General features: G+C 35.5%; 1 pseudogene; it reads right to left on the bottom strand.

Moving 5' to 3' along the window:
- Positions 1-3,518: 3,518 nt before the first annotated feature.
- LOC149749624 (nucleophosmin pseudogene) lies at positions 3,519-9,868 on the bottom strand (annotated as a pseudogene).
- Between the last annotated feature and the right edge of the window lie 239 nt (positions 9,869-10,107).

Genomic DNA, 10,107 nt, shown 5'->3' with positions numbered 1-10,107 from the left:
GCTGGGCCCGTGAGCCATGGCCGCTGAGCCTACGCGTCCAGAGCCTGTGCTCCGCAACGGGAGAGGCCACAACAGTGAAAGGCCCGCAAACGGCAAAAAAAAAAAAAAGAACATTCTGTGGTCACGCCACCTTAGAAACACATTATCCCCTCGTCTCTGCTTCAGAACAACTTAATTCATATATTGCAGTTCTCTTTGATGCAGCCATTTTTCTAAAATGCTGTTTTAGAGACTTCTTTCGCTTCTATTCTACAAGTGTTTTGAAGTACTTATTGTGCCTTAACCTCTTCATAGATACTCTTTAAAATAGAGGATCTTAAGAAGGCACAATCTCAATTGCTAATATCTAGGATAAAGACATGCAGCACGCTTTTCTACCCTTCCTAAAAATGTTATACGAAATAAAACTATTTTATTAATCAATTAAAAAAGCTTTTATGTACTGCTTAATAAATCTACATGCAATCACTGTCCCAGAGTTTTAGACTTAAAAATGATGCACTCCTAGCTTTTTAAAAGCTCACAGTCCAGTGAAGTAGAAAGACAATAAACAGACAAATGTGGATCAGAGAGATACAGTCAGAGATGGGAACACATAGGATTAGTACAAGTTCCACGAGACATCAGACAGCTTAAAGAGTCTTTGGATTAAATTGTGCCCCTCTCCAAAATTTATAGATTCAGTTCTAACCTCAAATGTGACTGTAGTTGGAGATAAGGGCTTTTAAGGATGTAATTAAGGTTAAATGAGGTCATAAAGGTAGAACACAAATATAATAGGAGTGGTGTCCTTATAAAAATATGAAGACACCAGGCACATGTGCACAGAGAAAAGACCATGTGAGGACACAGAGAGAATGCATGTCTGCAAGCCGAGGAAAGAAGCCTTAGCAGAAACCTAATGTGCCAGCACCTTGACCTCAGACCTCCAGCCTCCCGAACTGTGAGAAAATAAATTTTTCTTCTTTAAGATACAGTTTGTGGTATTTTGTTATGACAGCCGGAGCTAAGACAAGGAGATCACAGACAGCCAGGACTTCAGTAAATAAGACTGGAGCATAGGATGTGGGGAGACATTTGCAGAATGAGGACTGGCTAGCCTTAACTCTGGTAAGACTGGCAGTTGTCAAATCATGAAGATAGTCTCTAAGTTTGGGCTGAAGCCTTAGAGAGAAGTCAAACCAAAACAAGTTTAGGAAAAGAGTACTAGTTAGTTGCAACTGGTTATGGATTGCATGCTTGTGTCTCTCCAAAATTCATATGTTGAAACTCTAACCCCCAGTGGCCTATTAGGAGGTGGGGGACTTTAGGAGGTAATTAGGTTTAGATGAGGTCATGAGGGTGAAACCCCATGATGGTATTAGTGTCCTCTAAGAAGAGGAAAAAGAGACTAGAACTTGCTCTCCCAGCCCTGGGAGGAGACAACTAGAAGGCAGCTGTATGCTAGGCAGGAAGGGGGCCCTCACCCAGCACCAGATCTGCTGGCATTTCCATCTTGAATTTCCAGCTTCCAGAACTGTGAGAAATAAAAGTGTTTTTTAAGGCCTCCCAATGTGTGGTATTTTTGTTATAGCAGCCCCAAAATGCTATTGTTATGTGACTGAGACACAACTATTTATAAACATAATGTAAAAAAAAAAAAAAGTAGGCTTATTTTAGATAATTCAGTTCTATAACCTGTGCCCAAATAGACAAGATAATCAATTCCAGTGGCGTTTAACACTATATAATAAATGTAGACTTTCATTTATGAAGCAGGAAAGATACTTCATCTCTTTGAACTTCAATTTCTTCATCTACACTAGTTATCACAAAAGTGTCATTCTTTATTATCTCCATAACAACTAAGCAAATAAATGTATCTGTATACAATGAACAGTATGATTAATATTTTGAAGAACCTGCATAAAGATACAGAAATAAACAACACTCAGACAAGACAGAAATATTAGAGTCATCTGGCTCAACTCTCTCATTTTACAGACAAAAATGAAGTTGATGTAAAATAAAAGGTTAAAGGACCTGCTTAAATGTTGTGAGGCAGCACAGTGATTAGAACTTAAGGGGGCTTATGCTTCCCATATCTGTGATCTGCTTATGGACTCCATAAATGAAAACACATTGCAACAATTCTTATAATTCTTACTGCTAAATACTAAATTATTGCATTTTAGAGACAATATTTTAGAAACTGTAATCTGACTCTATGTCACAGATGCAAGAATTGAGACCTATAATATTTAACTGATGGGAGTAATCTCCTTATAAGTATAGAGCTAGAACTGAGGTATATTGCCTAACAGCCCTGTTGGCTAATACAATGCCTGGTACCCAAACTAGTGGTATAGTAAGGACAGGGTGGTTAGAATAGACAATTGCAGGATGAGTTGTCTGTAGAAAAATTAAGAAAAATTAACTACAATTTGGTCTGTTTTTAATTATCACCATGTACCATTAATCCTAAACAATTTCAGTGATTAAAATATATTACCCTGAAAGAAATCTTATTTGTCAACATCCTAAATAATGTTGAAAATAACATTTAGTTTTTTATGTCTATATAAGCTTCAAAATTGCACATATTTATTATTTATCCTTTAATAGTCATCATGTTCTACATAAAAGGAATTTTGGAGAATTCCCAGTCATACACCTACAGAAGGAGTTTCTGATGCACATGGAATCATTTTATGTATCAAAAGCACTTGAGACTATGTTCAGCTATTAAGATGGTAAAAATGCATCTTGGTTAACTACTCACCTATAAAGATAATTTGAGTATTTTCCTTCCTGCTTTTATTTGGCTTTCATTATGTAGCATATATATTATACATAATATATATACATAATAAGTGAGGTTGGGAAAGGAAATTCAACAAAAAGTTCATCAAGCATTTTGGGGGACAGAAGATTTTACTATAAAATATTGAAAAAAAATACTGGAAAGCATTCATAAAAAATGGTACCTAGTTTTTCTCTTCTCTGTGTTTACCACAATGGCTTAGTATAGAAGCCACAAGGGCTTATCTAAGCTGAGCATGGTGAAAGAAATGCCATGACTAGCAACTTGTCTTCTCCCTTGCATTCTCCATATTCCATCAAAGGATAACCTGACATAACACACACACAACAGCCCCACCACATGCCTGCTGTGTATGAATGTTTGTGTGTGTATATATATATATATATATGTATATATATATATACATATATATATGACAGTTTTTCATACCACTTGAAAAATATTTCCAGTTTGACTTCAGGATCAATAACTTACTTTAAAACTTGTTTTAAAATTAACCCACTTATTAAAAATCCCTAAGTTTGAATCTAAACAGCCCAGCGGTCTTATGTTAATACGGATTCACCCAAATTTTAACTGTGTCAATGGACATCCCAAAGTCTATTCACAATGGATTATCCAGACTGGCTCTTTATAGTAGGAGTTTTTAACTTAGACTTTTGTAAAAGTCCATAAATGCTCTAACACTGTATATAAAATGTTATATATGTGCAAATCTTTCTGAGAGGCAATCCATAGCTTTCACCAAATTCTCAGAGGCTGGCAATCTAGATGAGTTCAGAAGTCAAAACTACATAAGAACCATTTACTCCTAGATTCAAAGAGTAAGGAAAGTTTCATTCATTAAATCTAGGTGTTAGACACATAGGACTTGAAGTATTTCTCTAGTTGTCTGTTCAAAATAGTTCATAAGCAAGTTTCTACAGAATGAATTTCTTAAAGACAAAGGCAATACATCAAATTTTCTTTAAATCAAAACCTATCAGTGTTTCAGGGTAAGAGCTTTTTTTGTTTGTTTGTTTTACTGTATTAAAATACTGAGTTTATTTCACATGTGTATTTTTGCCTCCACACCATTTCCATTTGTCTGACCACCACTAATACTATGTCCTACCATAACATTCCATACATACTTAAAACCAAGCAAAGGGTGGAGTTCCATCTTTAAAAACTAAACAGGTATTTTGGACAATGCATTCTTGGCAATGGAACCTGGATAACATTTATCAGACACGGTAGGGAAAGTTCTCACTCCGTATTATAAAAAGGACAGCCAGATATCAACTGTTACAGAAATGGAATAAGACAGAAAATTTTAACAAACTGTTTAAACTATTTTCTTAAAGAGACTTCCTCCACTGCCAGAGATCTTGAACAGCCTCCTGGTCAGTCATCCAGAAACAATTCTTCACATAATTGATGAATTTGGCTTCCACTTTGGGAAGGGAACCACCTTTTTCTATACTTGCTTGCATTTTTGATTTAATGTCTTCTACAGAGCTCGGTCCTTTTGGTGCTTTAGGAGTTTTTTCCTGTTTTTTCGAAGGATTCTTGACCTTTCGATCTTGGTGTTGATGGTTTGGAGTCTTTTCCATTCCGGTTTGGTTTTTGCGCATTTTTGGCTGGAGTATCTTGTACAGATTTCTTTACTGTAGCTTTTTTCTTCAGCTTCCTTATCATCAAAGTCATCATCATCATCATCTTCGTCATCATCTTCATCAGCAGCAAGTTTTACTTTTTTCTGTGGAAACTTTCTACCACTTCCAGGGGCAGAACGCTTTCCAGATATACTTAGGAGTTTCACATCCTCCTCCTCTTCATCTTCTGATTCTGCATCTTCCTCCATAGCTACTAAGTGCTGTCCACTAATATTCACAGGCCCTGAACCATGCTTCAACTGTAAGACCAAAGGTGATGTTATTTCAAAGCCCCCAAGGGAAAAAAAATTGGCTGCACATTTTCAAAGTTGCTAGTGTTACTTTAATTGGACTGCTTTCATAATTCACCACCTCTGCTTCGACAACGTGCAATTCATCCTTTGCGCCAGCCCCTAAACTGACCGTTCTTAAAGATAACTGGTGCTCACTTTCATCATTATCTACCTTAAAGTGATAATCTTTGTTGGCCTTTAGTTCACAACTGAAAAGATAGTTCTGGGGCCTCAGGGGGCTCATGTCCATGTCCATCGAATCCTCCATGGGTTGGTGGCACGCACTTAGGTGGAAGAGAAGGTGGACAGAGATAAAAGACTACCATTCCAGGGAACAGTTGCGGCAGGATGGAATCACACCAGGGTGAGGAGCTGTTTATTACATAGAGTTAATTAGGCAGACAGACGCAAGTGCAAAAGATTTATACTAAATTAAGTCCTGATCTGTATGTTAACCCCTTAAGAAAACAAAAGACAAGTGAAAAAGCTTTGACTATTTTATCACAGCAAGAGCTGTCATCAACCCCTGAGACACTGAGTGTGGCTTTTGAGATCATTGTGAAGACTCCATTTCAACCCAGGGTAGAATTTATGTTCTAGAGGCAGTGCTGACTGAGAGTCAGTTCAAACTCTTCAAATTAAAGATATGTTTTTTTCATAATTAATAAAAATTAGAACCATTCTTCCTCTTGTTTGAGTAAATATGCTACTGTTATTTACTTAGTACCTGGACAATTTCATTTGGTTTCTCTGAATGACTGGAAGTCAAAATAAAAGAAAGAAGGAAAGAAGGAAGACTATCACATGATGTTTTGATTAAGGGAAGCAAAATTAAATACCCTACACAATACAATCACCCTTACTGTTCTATATTTAATCTAATCAGCATAAGTCAATTTACCAATGACTAGGTTCATACCAATTAGAGAAATATAAAAAGGTTCCCCAAATGTCAAAATCACTTAAGTTATTATAAATCTCAAATCCACAACTTAAGGACCTTCCAATTCAATAGAGAGAGGAGTTAACAGCATCCTACACATGAAAATCTCTGGTTTAAACAAGGGGAATAATGCAAAAGTGAATAAGGCATCATCTCTTCCCCTTAAAAGATTACGTTCTAGTGAGAAAAAGCAACAGGCAAGATAAAAGTTTGGGTTTTTTTTGAACATGTACAAAATGCAAATAATACAATATTCAATCTATCACTCAGATTTAACAGAGGTTAACTTCTTTCCATATGTAATTTATTTTTAAGAAATAAGATGTTAGGTATTTTTAAGTCTCCCCCTCCACCCTCTGCTTCCTCCAACTCAATGCCTTCCCACCAAATCATCATCCTGAAGTTGTGCATATCCTTCTATTAAATACCTATAGCAATATATAGTATTGCCTTCTGCAGATTTAAATGTACAATGAAAAGCATAGCTGTATTTATTTTCTAGAGAAAGCATTCTAGCCTTCTGTTTCAGCCATTATCATTTACCTATTATCAAAATTTCAGTATTTGTTAAAATTTTCTAATTTAGAAAATGAGTTCTTTATTGTCTGAATAATTGATATGGATAAAAGTTAATCCACATAGAGAAAAATGATTAAATAGTGAACAAAAAGATCGATTAGGATATTACCTTTACAAATCAAACTAAAATTATAAAAACTATGAATTTTAGGTTGTGATTATGATTCTTTAGAGTAATTATGTTGTGATTATGTTTTAGAGTAATTATGGTTCAAATGTTTCCAGGATGTACTTTTCTGACAAATTTTATGATAAGGTAAATCTACACTCATCATTTTGCATTTGAATTTATCCACTTTATGATTTTATTATTGACTTTTTATCAAATTTTCAATAAGTCTTCCTTAATCTATTGATACGCAAACCATTCTCTGTTGAAACTCAGTTATACCAATACCCATGCAGATTTTCTTTTTCAATTGTTAATTGCCCCATCTCTGCTATAATTTTATCAGTTTTGTTTGTAATTTACGCTTAATACCACTTTCATTAATTTTCTAAAATTTTTCAATTTACAATTAGTTCCCATTGTTTTTTCTGTTCTACACAAAGTATTACCACGCCGAATTATGAGGAAATGAATCAATGCAGATTATGACAGAATATATGATTGAAATTACTTACTTTATAATCATCAAATTCATCATTAAATAATTTCACAAAATTTTAAGTTATCAAATACCAAGACAGCCGAATGCTCCCCTCAGCTTGACTAAATTTTAGACAAATTTCTTCCTGACCATAGGTCCCCTGACCTTCCTTTTATTAGAGCATTTACTTTTAAAAGCTTACCATAGCAAATATTTACTCTACCACCTCTGTAATGTATACACCTCCTTCAAAAGTCTCTAGCCAGCTTTAAGACTGGGAAAAGTCTTTTGCAAGTACCTGGAAACCATCTCTTTAAAATGTAATCATCCAGGAAGATAACACCTCTATCTAACAGTCTTTGGGGGGAGGGTAGGAGCCTAACCTCAAGGGACACCTTGCTCCAGTTTGTAAAACTCCTGCTACCATGAAGATACCAGAAAGTACAGCTTACCTATGGTCAAGGCCAATTAGCAAACTCAGGTGGCCTGTATTCTCCACACCCCACTCCAGCTCTTAAAAAGTCTCCAGCCCTCAATGGAGTTAAGTTCAAACTCTCCCCTACTGTAACAGTTTTGAACAAAGCCTTCCTTGCCTGTTTAACTTGTGTGGTCCAATTTTTCTCTGACAATGTTTTTTCTATTTCATTCTCTTAATTGCTAGAACTCATATACATAATGAATACTCAACTAACCACAAATTTCTCTATTTCAGTATTAGGCAATTTGGGAGGGTCCCACTGTTTTATTTTTTTGTTTTTCTTTTTTACAAGGCAGTCAAGAAACTTTGAAATGAGCAAGGCCTCTTTATTAACATATTTACTGCTTAACTTTAGTGGATATGGTGCATTTTGATCATTCAAATTGCAATGTTGGATTTTTAAGAGCAAGGGCCCTGCTTTACATTTTTGTTCTCCATAATGCCTAACACAATACTGACTGTGTAAAATGTATCTCAAAAATGTGGTGATGTTATATGATTATGGCCATTCGATTCCTAAATTTCTATCTCTGAAAAATAGCTAAAATGTAATCACAAGTTATATTAAATTCAGTGTATTTACTTGTGTTTCAGACAACACAGCTGCACAAGAAGTGAAAAAACCTAAATGGCCAATTGCAGAGAACTCAAATGCCCAATTGTAGAGAACTGTTCAGTAAATCATAATAACAAATATATATTCAGTGGGATAACCTGCAATATGTATGTCAATATATTTGATTGGAGAAATGGTAATTACAGACCTGGGGTAGGAAATATACAAGATGAGAATGTGTTATCTTATTACAACTGAAAACAGAAGCCACCAATGAATTTAGGTCTTATTTAAATGGCACAGAGCCAAGATAAAGGGGCCAAAGATGGAACAACTTGAGTACAAAAATAATACGTTAATTAATGCAAATGATCCAACACACTAGTATTAAAACAACTTATTAGCTCATAGTGATTTTTCTAAAAATGATAAGACAAAAATCCAAAACTCCAACTAATTTTACAAAGAGTAAACAGCACCAACTCCTTATTCTGAAAATTGACATGTAAAAGGAAATAATTAAACATTTATCCTGACTTTCTTGCACAAATTATTTCAGTGTAACCAAATCAACTTAGTTTATAAAAGAAAATGATTACTGGGCTTCCCTGGTGGGACAGTGGTTGAGAGTCCGCTTGCCGATGCAAGGGACACGGGTTCATGCCCCAGTCTGGGAAGATCCCACATGCTGCGGAGCGGCTGGGCCCGTGAGCCATAGATCGCTGAGCCTGCGCGTCCGAAGCCTGTGCTCCGCAACGGGAGAGGCCACAGCAGTGAGAGGCCCGCGTACCGCAAAAAAAAAAAAAAGAAAATGATTCTTTACAGATAAATTCCAACCAATAAATGTGCAATGATCAAAGTTTTAAAATCATAATTTTATAACCATTAATGGAATAATTGATCCAGGCAATGTTTATCAATAGATTATACTAGTACATTATACCAACAGATGTTAGCTGGGATCAAGACACCACCACCTGAACCCAATGATGAATCTTAGTTATAACAAGCAGGCATTGCACGTTGGATGACTACACACAATATGAAGTTTAAAACACCGCCACTGAAGTATTTTGCCACAGAGAAAAAAGTCTAACCTAAATGTAGTTAGGACTCTAGCTGAATTATATTACAATAAATACAAAGGATAGGAAAAGTCAACTTATACCACAAAGAATCAAACAAACAAACCCAGAATGTAAATGCTCTGCAAGACAACTATATTAATTTTCTATGGCTGGTGTAACAAGCTATAAAAAATAAAAAAATAAAATAAAATAAATAAAAATTAGTGGCTTACAACAGCACAAAATTCTTACCTTACAGTTCTGTAGAAGTCCCACACAGGTCTCACCAGGATAAAATCTAAGTATGGTCAGAGCTGAATTTCTCTTTGGAGGCTCGGTGTAGAATCCATTTCTTTGTCTCTTTCAGCTCATAGAAGTCATCCACATTCCTTGGTTTGTGATCCCCTGCCTCTATCTTCAAAGCAAGCAATATTCCATCTCTCTTGCAACCACATTTCCCTCTGAACCTCCTCTCCCGTCTTTCTTCCACCTTAAGTACCCTTGTGATTACATTGGTCACACCTGGATGACCTAGGTAACTCTTCCCACCTCAATGTACTTAACTTAATCACATCAGCAAATACCCTTTTTCCCTGTGAGGTAACATTCACAGGTTCTGGGGATTAGGGTGTGATCATCTCTGGGGGCCATTATTCTGTCTACCTCAACAACTGACTCATTTGCTTTATCGGATCAATGGCATTAAAATAACACGACAGTAGAAATTGTTCTAAGTATATTTAAGAGACATAATAAAATATTATGTATGGTCCTTTTAAATACTAATTCAAATTTTAAAAGATAATTTTGGTAGGTGTGTTGGTTGCATTGTGCTAATATGAGAAAATGCCCCTATATTTTAGAAATATATACTTTATATATAATACAGATACCAAAGTATATAGGAGATTATACAATGTCTAGATTGGCTTCAAAAATACCTCAACAACAAGCCCCTCCACCCCAAAAAAGTGAGAGGTTGATACCCTGATCTCCATAAGGTAAAGGTAAGGTAAATTCCTCAGCATCATACTGTGAGCAAATAATAAATTGAGATTTAAATCCATATCTGTCAGGTTTTGAATCCAATTGTTTTTTGAAATGCCGTGCTAACACTACTCCTTTTTCCCCAGGCTTAGCACAAACAGGCTTATGTATAGA

Source organism: Delphinapterus leucas, chromosome 3 (assembly GCF_059928025.1).
Source record: "Delphinapterus leucas isolate spDelLeu-1000000601 "Yukka" chromosome 3, BTC_Dleu_Yukka2, whole genome shotgun sequence".
Taxonomy (NCBI): domain Eukaryota; kingdom Metazoa; phylum Chordata; class Mammalia; order Artiodactyla; family Monodontidae; genus Delphinapterus; species Delphinapterus leucas.
This window is presented reverse-complemented; position numbering and strand designations above follow the sequence as displayed.